Below are 13,193 nucleotides of genomic sequence, written 5' to 3' on the forward strand. Positions count from 1 at the left end.
ATTTCATTTAAAGGGTGGATAATCTTCCACTTTATTTTTCTTTTTTAGTGATGATCCTGCTTACACAGAAAATGCAGTTAATTTTGTTTTATAAAATGCAAAGAAGCCAGAGGCAAGCAGATGAAGCTTACCATCCCCTTTTGTTATTCTGTGCAATTCGTTCTTGAAATATTTCAATGTTTCAATAACAAAGTTATTTCTTATGCAGTGAATTTTTGCCAGTCAGGCACAGGAAGACGAGAACAGGGCAGTAGTCAGCACTCTGACCTCAGAAGACACAAGATAATCTGTGGTTCCTATACCCCAGAATTTTCTTCCAAAACTAACTAAAAGGGACGTTCAAAACTAACAGACTCTGGGACTTCCCTGGTGGCACAGTGGTTAAGAATCCGCCTACCAATGCAGGGGACCCGGGTTCGAGCCCTGGTCCGGGAAGATCCCACATGCCGCAGAGCAACTGAGCCCGTGCACCACAACTACCGAGCCTGCGAGCCACAACTACTGAGCCCATGTGGCACAACTACTGAAGCCCGCGTGCCTAGAGCCCGTGCTCCGCAACAAGAGAAGCCACCGCAATGAAGCCCACGCACTGCAATGAAGAGTAGCCCCTGCTCGATGCAACTAGAGAAAGCCTGTGTGCAGCAATGAATACCCAACACAGCCAAACATACATACATAAATAAAGAACTAACAGACTTTAAAAACCAAATTAAATATAAAGATTGGTCACAGACTTGAGTTTCCTCACCTATTCCCATCTCTATTTTTAGGTTCCTCAAATGGAGGTGAAATATACATTTCACAGATGGATGACATATACTTAAAACAGTCATAACATGTATTTAATAATAAGTGACTCTATAATATAGGTTTCCTTTTTACAAAATTCCACATGAATTTTTTTTTAATTGAAGTATAGTTGATTTACAAGGTTGTTAGTTTCTGGTGTACAGCAAAGTGATTCAGATATATATATGTATTTTTTTTCTTTTTCAGATTCTTTTCCATCATAGGTTATTACAAGGTATTGAATATAGTTCCCTGTACTATACAGTAGGACCCTGTTGTTTATCTATTTTATATATAGTACTGTGTATCTGTTAATCCCAACCTCCTGATTTATCCCTCCCCTCCTTTGCATACATTTGTTCTCTACATCCATGAGTCTGTTTCTGTTATGTATATAGCTTCACTTGTATATTTTAGATTCCACATATAAGTGATATCGTATGGTATTTGTCTTTCTCTGACTTACTTCACTTAGTATGATAATCTCACATAATGTTTCTAAACAAAGTTTACTCCTTCAGTCCACGAAGGTTGCTGAGTACCTACTAGGTGTTAAGTAATGGGGATACAAAAAAAAAAAGAAGAATGAGTGTGTCATACCTATAAACAGATCAATCAACAGAAAGATCTACTATCCACCCACCTATCTCTGTGTCCACCTGTATATCCACCTACTCACCTCCCTCCCTCCCTCCATATATATCAGGAAAGTCACCAAGGAACAGAGGGAAAGCACTTCTCTTTGCGGAGAGTCAGGTTAGGCTTCACCACACTAGTGAGAAGTAAGCTTGACAGGTTTACTTGGGTGCAGCCCCTCTTGATCTGAAGGCGTGTGAACTAAAGTGATGAGTCGTCTGCCTCTCAGACGTAAACATACAACCATGAGAGAGGCAGACGGGCGGGAGAACTGCCACAGACACATTAGGATGAACGCTCAAGTTTCATACAGACGTTTCAACTACATGAAACTTCTTAGGCACGACTGAGTGGCAATGGCCCTTCTCAGCACTCACATTTTGGTTTGGGTATACCACTGCCTATTTCAAGAAGACAGAGTTTCTTAGAGAAATGACTGCTTAAGATGAGACTAGAACATCTGGACAGATCACAGAAATAAAGATACCAAAGACTAGCAGGGTTCTGTCAAAAAGACGCAGTGGCCAAGTTGAAGGAACCTGCACTGGCCGCAGCTGAGCCAGTCTGAGCTTCAGTAAGGAGAGATTTGTAAATGAGTGAAGCCCAACAAATATATTTAGATCCGTGAATTTATGAATATATTTAAAAAATAAAACTAGTTGATCGCACTGTGAGTATGAGCGGTGGCCAATTTATTACCTTGAAAATCTAAATGTATATCTTGCTTTCTCCATGTAAGCAAGAGAATGTTAGCAGAGAGTTATACTTTTACTACCGTTAAATAAATGAATAAATAAAGTCATCAGATTAGGACATCACCATTTTGCAGGCCTCAATGAATTCATGGATATAGGCATTGAATACCAAATGCTGATAAGAGCAAAAAGATTAAAAGCCAGAAAACATGCATCTCCTGATGAAAGAATTTAACGCCAGCTATAGTCCTGCCCAATGGACCAAATGTGATTTCGATCGAGCCTCTGAATTCACCTGATAATCATCTGGAACCGCAGGGAAGACAACAACCTGTTTAACCACAGCTTAAATATACAGTAAGTAACACTCAGACTGTAGAAAACACTACAATTCAAACAACCCAGGTTCTTCAACAGATAAGCTGTAACAGGGGGGAAAAAGGGGGACAGAATAAGCAAGACTGCAATTTCAAGACACACAGACCAACCCCTAAGCAGCCCACTCCCTAATACCCACAGCGCTCCAACAAAGGGAAGGATTTACGAGCAGCATGTCATCTAGTCTGACATTCTCGTGCTGTCTGCAAAGCTCTGCTGGGTGCAGCTCCATGTGGCCTCTCCTCTCTTCCTCCTTTAAGGAAGGAGAGAGTTTAGTAAGACTGAACCTGTGAAATGATCCACAATTACCCTCAACTTTTAAGAGTGGCATTAGGATGGACGAAGAATTTGGCCCGGGAGGGAGTGGAGGAAGTTTTTCAAGAAGACAAGCTCCTTGGTGAAGATGATGTACTATCGAAGACATGAAAAGACCAATGGAGTCCATGGTGAGATGAGAGAATGGGAAAGGAATACAAACTCTAGTTCTTTCCTTTCCCTTCCTTTTCTGGCTATCAGGGACTTAGGGGAAAGGAAGACTAAAGAGAAATCAAGTCATTCAAGATCTTCTCAGCGAGTTGGGCCACCCAGAGAGCCCCACACAAAGTTTACCTTCCCTCCCTCGGAGAAGGAAAGCTGGGACCAGATACCAAGTCTCCCTCCCCTTTTCACTTTCTGCGAGGGGTTGTGGAAACTCAGGGGAAGCAGTGTGGCCAGAAGGAGAACCAAGCTGACTGTGTAATGAAAGGAAAGGCTCCAAGGGTTTCATTTGAATTCAGAGAACAATCAGATACCTGAGAGTAGCACCTTCCGGGGGGGAGAAGCCATCCCCTACAGAAAAGAGTCGAATTCTGCTGCGCAAACAATGGCACGTCCCACGTCCCAGAAAGGCAGAGACCAATCCTCCTTGAATCCAAGGGCTCAAGAAAACAGTACTTAAAACCCATTCCATAGTAAACACAAGGGGAAAGGTGTTGAGAAGCATTTGTTCATGTCCCATAAGTAAAAGTAAAATCTCTGGACACCGCTACCCACAACAAACATGATCACGATGGAACGGTCAACCGAGAATCTCTGAGAATGTAGGAGGCTGTAAAAATGCCAAGGGAACTGTTCTAAGAGACTGGAAAAAACTGTGATCATGTTTTGCAGTCACAATCAATGCACTGGTTGACCTGTTGTCTCTGGTAACTTTGGAAGACAGAAAATGTACCTAAGAAATTGTTGCACTGGGACAGAGAGCTTTATGCAAATTACTATAAGAGGCAGCTGGCCCTTACTAACTGTGTATGAGAAGGTACTGCTATAAAAAGGAATAGATGCAGAAACAGCAGGTTAACTTGGAGACAGAATTTAGAGAAAATAGAGATTCTGAGAACAGCAAAACTGGAAAACAAATATGTGTCTTAACACCACCTTGTTTAGTGAGAAAATGATTCCCCAAAAAGGTTAAAACCCTGGGGAAAAAAAATCCAGCAAACTACCAGAAAGCTGTAGCCTCAGGGTAAAGACCGAAGCAGGAGTGTAGCACTAAGACCCTGTATTAAGGCTTCGGAAATCTAGTAGAACCTGTTGGCTGGGCAAAATAGCTACTGAGAATGTGAGGGCATTGCTCTAGCACAGCCTTGCATACCCAAGGTAGTGACTGAGTCCAAGAGGAAAGTATATCTCAAAGAGAAGCGCTAATTCCATTCTAGCGCCAGCGTGGAATCCAATTCATAGGAGACCCTCCAAGATCTTGAGACAGTTGTACTGGCAAAAGTGTTACCAGTCCGGAATAGAACAGAACGACTTAGTTCAAAATGTAAACGTGAGCCTCGGATCCCCAGCTACGCATGCGCAGGAAGCAGAGAAACTGAGAAATCGGTTCAAAGGGTGTATTTTCCTGTTATTGAACAGCTAAGGAACACACAGAAAACAAAGAACATTCCAGATGGTGGAGCCCAAAGCACTGGAGAACAACAAACTAGGTAGCCACTTCTGGGAAGCTGACTTAATCTAGAAATATTTCCCACCCCTGGGTAGGGGCTCTTCAATAATTCACAGCCATGTAAACAGTGAGTTAGATTTGCATATGCTCCTGTGCACAGCTCTCCAATGTACGTATTTCAAGAAAAGGAAAAGAAGTTGTCACTTGTCGTTTTCAATGTCTCAGTGCTCTATGAATTTTTAAACATGTGTCTACTTCTTAAAGTATCAGTGATGTCATCTGGACGGTGATATTAGGAATCATTTTCTCTTTTCACTGTACTTCTGTATATTAAAAAATAAACTCATGTTATTGTTAAAAAGCATAACTAATGAAAGAGAAATTCTAGGATCTTCTGTTGAAACACTTCAGACAAATATTCAAAGTTCATGAAAAACAGCTGCCGTAACATTGCTTATTTTAGGGAAATAAATGAACCACTTTATTGCCCCAAAGTTGAAGACTGAATTTTTTTCAAAGTATACATAAAATATTCTTTAGCCATTAAAATGCTCTAGATGCATTTTATTATCAGCAGCTCATGTTTCTAAATATCATACTAAGTGGTTAAAAAAAAAGATGATCTGTTAGCGGATATAGTTACAATCCAGTTTTTGAATACATATATATGTTCAGTATTTGAATATATATATATATATGTTCCAATATTCTAGTATTCGAAAAAATATATATATATACACCTTTCCACGCAGGCAGTAGTATAAATGCACATACACTTCTAACTTAAATACGTATAAAAATAAATCAATTAGATAAAATGTCATAATATTAAAATATTCCACCAAGTTTAAAATATGTAATTAATTTTCAGTCCTGAACTCTGCCCATTGTTAGAAGCCAATATGAATGTTAAGTATTAAATTGATTATAAAAAGAAATAACTCACACATTAAATCTTCAGATGAAAACCTACCATCACTGTCAGTAAGGTGATGATTTCCAAATGTATGAACCCAACTCTCACTCCCCACGTGAGCCCTAGAACTGCCTTTCTAATGCTTCTGAGGCACCTCTACCAGGATATCCCATAAACACTATGTGAAAAAAATTTTATTATTGTTTTCTCCCAAACCTATCATTTGCATTCTCTAGCATTTACCTATTTCCCAAGACTATTCTCTTATAATCACCATGGACGGTTGTCATCATAGGCATTAATCAGTATTTATGGTGAGTAACATCTCTGGCCGGTACAATGAGAACAATATTTATCTCACGGGGTTGTGAAAGATATTTAAACGCAGTGCCACTAATATGCCCAGAAGAAGTCCTGCGACAAAGTAAGCACTAAATGAACAGTAGATACCATTTAAATTTTCATCATTATCATTCTCGTTATTCTTCATGTCATATTTACATACGTATGCTTCTTTTGTAACTGGCCACCTTATTTAACATGCTTGTGTTTTCTGTTATCATTATCATATAGTTCATTATCATTATCATAATGAATTCTTTTGGCTTTCCTATCTTCAAAAACTGTTAATTTTGATTTCCAAAATTTTAAACAACTGTATTGGCTAATATTTCCACACTGATGTTAATAATAAAAATGACATCAGGCACCCTTCTTTCTTACTGACTCTAGTGGAATGTTTCTTTCATCATCAAGACATAGTTAGGCATTTGGTTGAAGTTATTTTTATTACTTTCATGTCTATTTTACCTAGAACTTTTGTCTGAAATAGTGGTTGAATTTTATCAAATTTTTTTGGCACTTACTGAAGCACCAAAGTTATTTTTTTCATTTAACTTAATAATGTCAGGAATTACATTAATACATTTCCTAATACTGAATCATTCTGGTATTCCTAAAATAGATGTTATTTCATCATGAGGTATTACTTCTTAATATACTGCTGGTTTAAATGTTCACTTACAGAGTTTGCGTTAATATTTATATAACTGAGATGACACATTTTATGCATATAACTTTTTTACTTCGTGATCACTGTCAGATTTTAATATCAGAGTTAATCTACCTTCATAATATTTAATACAACTACTCCTTCTTTTTATATGGCCTTGGTCAGTTTTAGTACCATAGGGATTACTTGTTCCTTTAAAGTTCAATAGCATAGAAATTTCACTTTCCCTATATTATGGGGGAAAATTACCTGCGGAATAACCTCCATCTGTCACTGTGTGAGCAGAGAGTGGAGGGAGGCTTTGACAATTGTTTTCAGTTGGGACCATGACAACAGTCTGTTTACACTTTCCTAACATTTCACCTCATAAATATTCTACAGTTTTCCGTCTATATTCCAATTTTACATTCTTACTTATCCTTTATAGTTCTCTCTCCCTCCCTCTCCCTTTTCCTCACTTAGACTGGGGTACACAGGATTTCATCTACAGGTTCTGCAATGTGCACCATGCCTTAGGAAATTAGACTCTACTAGTAATTCTCAAGTTTGTTTCCAGACTATAAGACCAGCTCTAGGACAGCAAACGTAAATCGACAACCTACTAATCCCTGGCTTATCATAAATTGCACGGAGAAACTCACTGGAACCAACATGAAACAATCATCCAAGTGAATACGGTCATCTCGTCCTGGAATAAGACAATGAGAAGGAACCTCCCAAACCTAATGACACAAGACTCAAGAAAACAAAGAAATGAACAAACACTGGGCTCTGTGCAGAACCAAGGCTGCTGCAGCGGACACTGCTGGTGTGTTGTGTGGAGGGTGCTTTGAACCCTGACTCTGCCCTGGGAATTCCCCAGAACATGAATCTGTGGGAGGTACCCAGCTGCAGCCCAGCCAAGAGAGACCAAGTCACTTGTATCCACTGGCAACCACCCGCATCCCTCGCAGAGCCCTGGATCCCGAGGATGCCCAGCACTGTGACCACAAGCCACAGTGCCCCCTGGGTCCATCTGCTCCTCCCCTTTCCCCGTGCCCCCTGAGTCCATCTGCTCCTCCCCTTTCCCAGTGCCCCCTGGGTCCATCTGCTCCTCCCCTTTCCCAGTGCCCCCTGGGTCCATCTGCTCCTCCCCTTTCCCAGTGCCCCCTGGGTCCATCTGCTCCTCCCCTTTCCCAGTGCCCCCTGGGTCCATCTGCTCCTCCCTTTTCCCAGTGCCCCCTGGGTCCATCTGCTCCTCCCCTTTCCCAGTGCCCCCTGGGTCCATCTGCTCCTCCCCTTTCCCAGTGCCCCCTGGGTCCATCTGCTCCTCCCTTTTCCCAGTGCCCCCTGGGTCCATCTGCTCCTCCCCTTTCCCAGTGCCCCCTGGGTCCATCTGCTCCTCCCCTTTCCTCTGCACCCAAGTAAATAAGTATGGGCAAAGAGTTTGGATTTCTTAAAATACTTAGTTTGGTCAGCTCAGGCTGGAGAGCTGAACAAGCCAGATTGGTACAAGCTGATCCTACCGCTGCTGTAGTCAAGTCTTTCCACATCCTTGGAACCGGATCCAGGACTTACACTCTTGGTGAGGGGCACCCAGCATGGACCACGTGGAGCTGTACTGAGCCACCGCTAATGCTCTGACCACAGGGGAACTTGATCATCTCCAAGCTCTCAGAATGAGGCCAAGGGACTTCCCTGGTGGTGCAGTGGTTAAGAATCCACCTCCTAATGCAGGGGACACGAGTTCGAGCCCTGGTCCAGGAATATCCCACCAGGATGTGGATCCCAGTTAGACGCGGAGCAACTAAGCCCGTGTGTCACAACTACTCAGCCCGTGTGCCACAACTACTGAAGCCCGCACACCTAGAGCCTGTGCTCTGCAACAAGAGAAGCCACCACAAGGAGAAGCCCGCACTCTGCAACGAAGAGTAGCCCCCGCTCGCTGCACCTAGAAAAAGCCCGCGCACAGCAACGAAGACCCAACACAACCAAAAATAAAAATAAATAAATAAATTTATTTAAAGAAAAAAAAAAAAGAATTAGGCCAGAATACTTGGCACTTAAACCGACTTTAGTTCCAGAACAGGTGAACAGCAGGTAACTCTACAGAGTCATATGAATCTACCCCATAATCTCCTACAAACACTCTCCTACTTCCTGTTCTGGCCTTATGTGTTCTGTTCTCCACGTCCAGCACCTTCTCTCTTAAGAGGACCGGGGATCAATGGGAACAAGGAGAGTATCGTCAGATTTTAGTTGTGTACGTTGCACATTTGTTGAAAGAAACTGGCAGAGTATTCATTTATAAATTCTACCCTGTCTTCCTATTTTCTAAGTACTATTCTTGTTTTTAACTTTATTAATTGTTCCTTCCTCCTATTTTTAGGGCTATCTAGTCAAATTACTGTAACGTGTATTTTATCGAATTAGAAATTAAAACAATTCTAAGGACACTTTGGACTGGAATTTTCTCCTTCTAAGGACACTTTGGACTGGACGGTGCCGGTGACGTCTGCAGCTAGCTCACACAGATTTATTAAATGTTCAGGAATTCGGGGAGCCTGCTGTTCAATGCTGTCATTATTAAAAATTAACTTACATAAACTTTCAGTCAAAACTCTATTAAAACCACAGTAATAAATAAACAAATGCTGTAATTCTCTCATCATCTCCCTACTCGTTATCCCTGCTTTGGAGGTTACTGGCGTCTATGGTGGAAACACTACATATTGGCGGCTACTGTCCATCTCCTGCCATTTCTGTGTCCAGTGACCATGGTGGGAGCTTGAGATCGGCCATGGTGGGCGCATTTCCACCACAGAAACTGGCAAGTGCTACAAATCAGGACTTTATTGTTTTGTTGATTTCCTAAAGAAAATGCTGGAGAAAATAATAAGAGTGCAGATTAACCACAAAAAGAGTGTTGAGTCTTCAGCCATTACCCTGTGAGTAACAAACACAAAAAAATGGAGGACATATCTCCCAGTATTTGAAGTTTATTAAGTACCGAACTCAGCAAACAAATTGCTCAGCTGGGGGATGCACAAGTAAAGTTCTGATGTGTACTTTCCCTGTTATTTTTCTCTCACTCATTAATATAAATGAATACACAAACACCACTCGTGCTTGAAATACACCCAGAAAAGCAACTGTTAAAGTTACCAGCCCACCACTAACCATGCCCAGCTCGTTTTGATTTTTACTCTGCCCAGCAGCATTATTTTCTAAATAACTTGCAATTACATTTTAAATGTTCCCTTGTTTGAATGTCCTTAATCTCTAAATGCCCTCTTAAATAACTCACTACTTAAAGAGTGCTATTTTTAAAAGAATACACCCACTTAGGATTTTATTACACTTTTTTGTTATTAAGTTCTAATTTTATTGTTCCCTAGTCATAGAATGTGGTGTCTACTACTGCTCCCTTTATTGAGTGATTGCGGGGTGTCCTTGTGGCCAAATATAAAGCCAAATTTGGAAATGTTTTGTGGGTCCTGGAGGGGGAGGCATGGTCTGCCTAGCTCGGCTCACGGGTATTAAATATACAGACACACATGCTAAATTCTGCTAATTATTCTATTTGGGTCTTCTACCAAGTTTCCAAACTTTGTTTACATGAGCTCTGGAGGTCTCAGCCTCCCCTACTCCCTGTATTTCTAAAGGTTTTACCCATGATGATTAAGCACAGTCATAGTTTATTTATGCTTGCTGACACTTTTCCTAAATGTTTCGATCAATTTGTTTTAGGTGTGTCTCTGGTAGACAATTTATCACTTGGTTTTAATCTGTAATGAGTGCCTTTCTGTATGAATAAAGACCCTATTTGCACTTACTGTCAAAAGGCAGTTAAGATTCAATTGTGTCATTTTACATGGTGTGTTATGTACAGTGAGATGTCTGTGCCTTCCTGGCCGATTTTGGTTTCGTTAGTGATATGGGGAGCGTGAAGTGAGTTTTTAGCAGTGTAAATTTAGGACATTTCTTTAGCTGTCTTAAGAGGACCACAGAAGTATGCTATTTTCTCAACGGCAATAAGATGGTCTAATCATCTCTACCTGGTTGACACTTGACGGAAGGCTGTGTTTTCTCTCTCTCTATCTGACCTTCAGTTAGTCTCTGAACCAGATACATAGTGTGGACAGGCCAAATCTCACTAGTCTCACTGCGCTCCTTATGGAGTGAGGGTCCTTCCCCGCCTCACCGTGGGTGTCGCTCCCCTGTAAGACAGCCTTCCCATGGTGGTAGCATGAAAGTCAAGGGAATGTTGGCCATGTCAGTCTTTTTAGTGGAGCTGAGCTTTCCCTTCTCCACCAGAGCCCTCTGTTTTGCTACTGTCCCCAGAGGAGACAACTGTTGATGATTTTATGGATGCTAAAAAGTATCCGATCACCAATGTCATGCAAAAATAAAATGTCTTGTAAAGATGAAACCACCTGTGACACATTTCCGTGTTTTTATCTGTAGAACAACCTGTTTCACTGGGAGCCTCATGACCGCGATTCAATAACCCATATGCATTGTTATTACACATCCAGGCTACAATCAAGGCTGCAGACTGAGTTTCAATGCACATGGCAACATATTTTCAATTTGCTGTTCATTACGTTTGTAAAACATCTATTACAGCCAACACTGTTTCCTTAAAAACTTAGCAACTGGATCTAAAACTTAGTTAAATTCAAAGTTACAAAAAGCTAGAAATAAATCATTGAAAACCTGAGAAGAAGGAAAAACTAATAAGCCAACGATCCACTAATTTCGTTCTCTCTTTATTCCAAATACATATGTATTTCCTAATTTATGAGGTACAGACATACAGGTATGCCTGTGTGTATGTGTGATAAATATACAATATGTATAATATGTCATATACATATATCACATTTTTTGTGAGATATATATCACAACAATTGAATCACTATTCTTTTTGCTTTAGGGTTACTCCCTAATTTATTGCTGAGACATTAGTTAAGTGCAAAGCAGAAACTTACTTTATAAGCTCCTGGGAAGAGTAAACCAGAATCTATCCTCAACTTACTCGGAGGAGAGTACCAGAAAACCAAACATACACAGGAAAAGCTGCAGATACACCAATTGTTATGATTCGTGAGGACAAGGTAGACTATGACACGGTATCTAAGAAGCACCCCCATTTCAGTGACTCCACACAGCAAAGATGTATCTCTTGCCCACTCATCCTCGGTGGTCCTGCTTATCTACCAGCTGTCATGTCTACAACTTGGTGGCCTCCCAGGCCCCCAAGCAGGGGATGTGAGGCTGAGGCATTCTGCAGGACACTGGTGCAGAGCAGGCCTGCCCAATCAAACAATGGGCAGAAGACCTAAACGGGCATTTCTCCAAAGAAGACATCCAGATGGCCAAGAGGCACATGAAAGGATGCTCAACATCGCCAAGTACTGGAGAAACGCAAATCAAAACTACAATGAGGTAGCACCTCACGCCAGGGTCAGAATGGCCGTCGTTAAAAGGTTACAAATAACAAATGCTGGAGAGGGTGTGGAGAAAAGGGAACCCTCCTGCACTGTTGGTGGGAATGTAAATTGGTGCAGCCACTATGGAGAACAGTATGGAGGTTCCTTAAAAAACTAAACATAGAATTACCACATGATCCAGCAATCCCACTCCTGGGCATATATCCAGACAGAACCATTATTCAAAAAGATACGTGCAAAAAAAAAAAAAAAAAAGATACGTGCAGCCCAATGTTCATAGCAGCACTATTCACAATAATAAAGACATGGAAACAATCTAAGTGTCCATCAACAGATGAATGGATAAAGAAGATGTGGTACATCTATACCATGGAATACTACTCAGCCATAACAAAGAATGAAATGATGCCATTTGCAGCAACATGGATGCAACTGGAGATGATCATACTAAGTGAAGTAAATCAGAAAGACAAATACCATATGATATCGCTTATATGTGGAATCTAAAACACGACACATATGAACCTATCTACAAAGCAGAAACGGACTCACAGACATAGAGAACAGACTTGTGGCTGCCAAGGGGGAGGGGGGTGGGGGAGGGATGGATCAGGAGTTTGGGGTTAGCAGATGCAAACTAGTATATATAGGATGGATAAACAAGGCCCTACTGTAGAGCACAGGGAACTATATTCAATATCCTGGGATGACCCATAATGGAAAAGAATATGAAAAAGAATGGATATATATGCATAACTGAATCACTCTGCTGTACAGAAGAAACTAACTCAACACTGTAAATCAACGATATTTCAATTTAAAAATTTTTTTAATGCATTATGTGTTTTTCTAAATATGACACTTATGTAACGGTTCGTACACATTTTTAAAGTCGTATTTTATCCAAGTCCTTCAGGACCTATTTCTTTAAATTAAAATCACAAATAATCCCATAATTTATATTTCTCTCTCATATATTTCTCTCATATAGCGTATATATACATATACGCTATATGTATATATAGCGTATATATACACGCTATAATTTCTTGCCACTTTTGTCTAGGGATACTTAATGATTTTCATTATTATTAAAGAAAAAAAGTAAGCCCATTAACATTTGATGAAAGTGGATTGTTTTTAAAAACCATGTTACATATGACAGACGAATATATGATCTGAACCTGAAACTACTGTTGCAATCTCCTGGTGTTGGTCAACTTCAGGGACGTTGATTAAAGAAAAATATTCAGATGGCAAAATTTACAGATTTAAAAACTAAAAAAAAAAAAAAAAAGAAAACAGAGATGGTGAAAAGATCGGTGGTTGCCAGGGGCTAGAGGGGAGGGAGGGATGAACAGGTAGAGTGCCGAGGATTTTCAGGGCAGTGAGACTCTTCTGTCGG

The sequence above is a fragment of the Lagenorhynchus albirostris genome, chromosome X, assembly GCF_949774975.1.
Source record: "Lagenorhynchus albirostris chromosome X, mLagAlb1.1, whole genome shotgun sequence".
NCBI lineage: Eukaryota > Metazoa > Chordata > Mammalia > Artiodactyla > Delphinidae > Lagenorhynchus > Lagenorhynchus albirostris.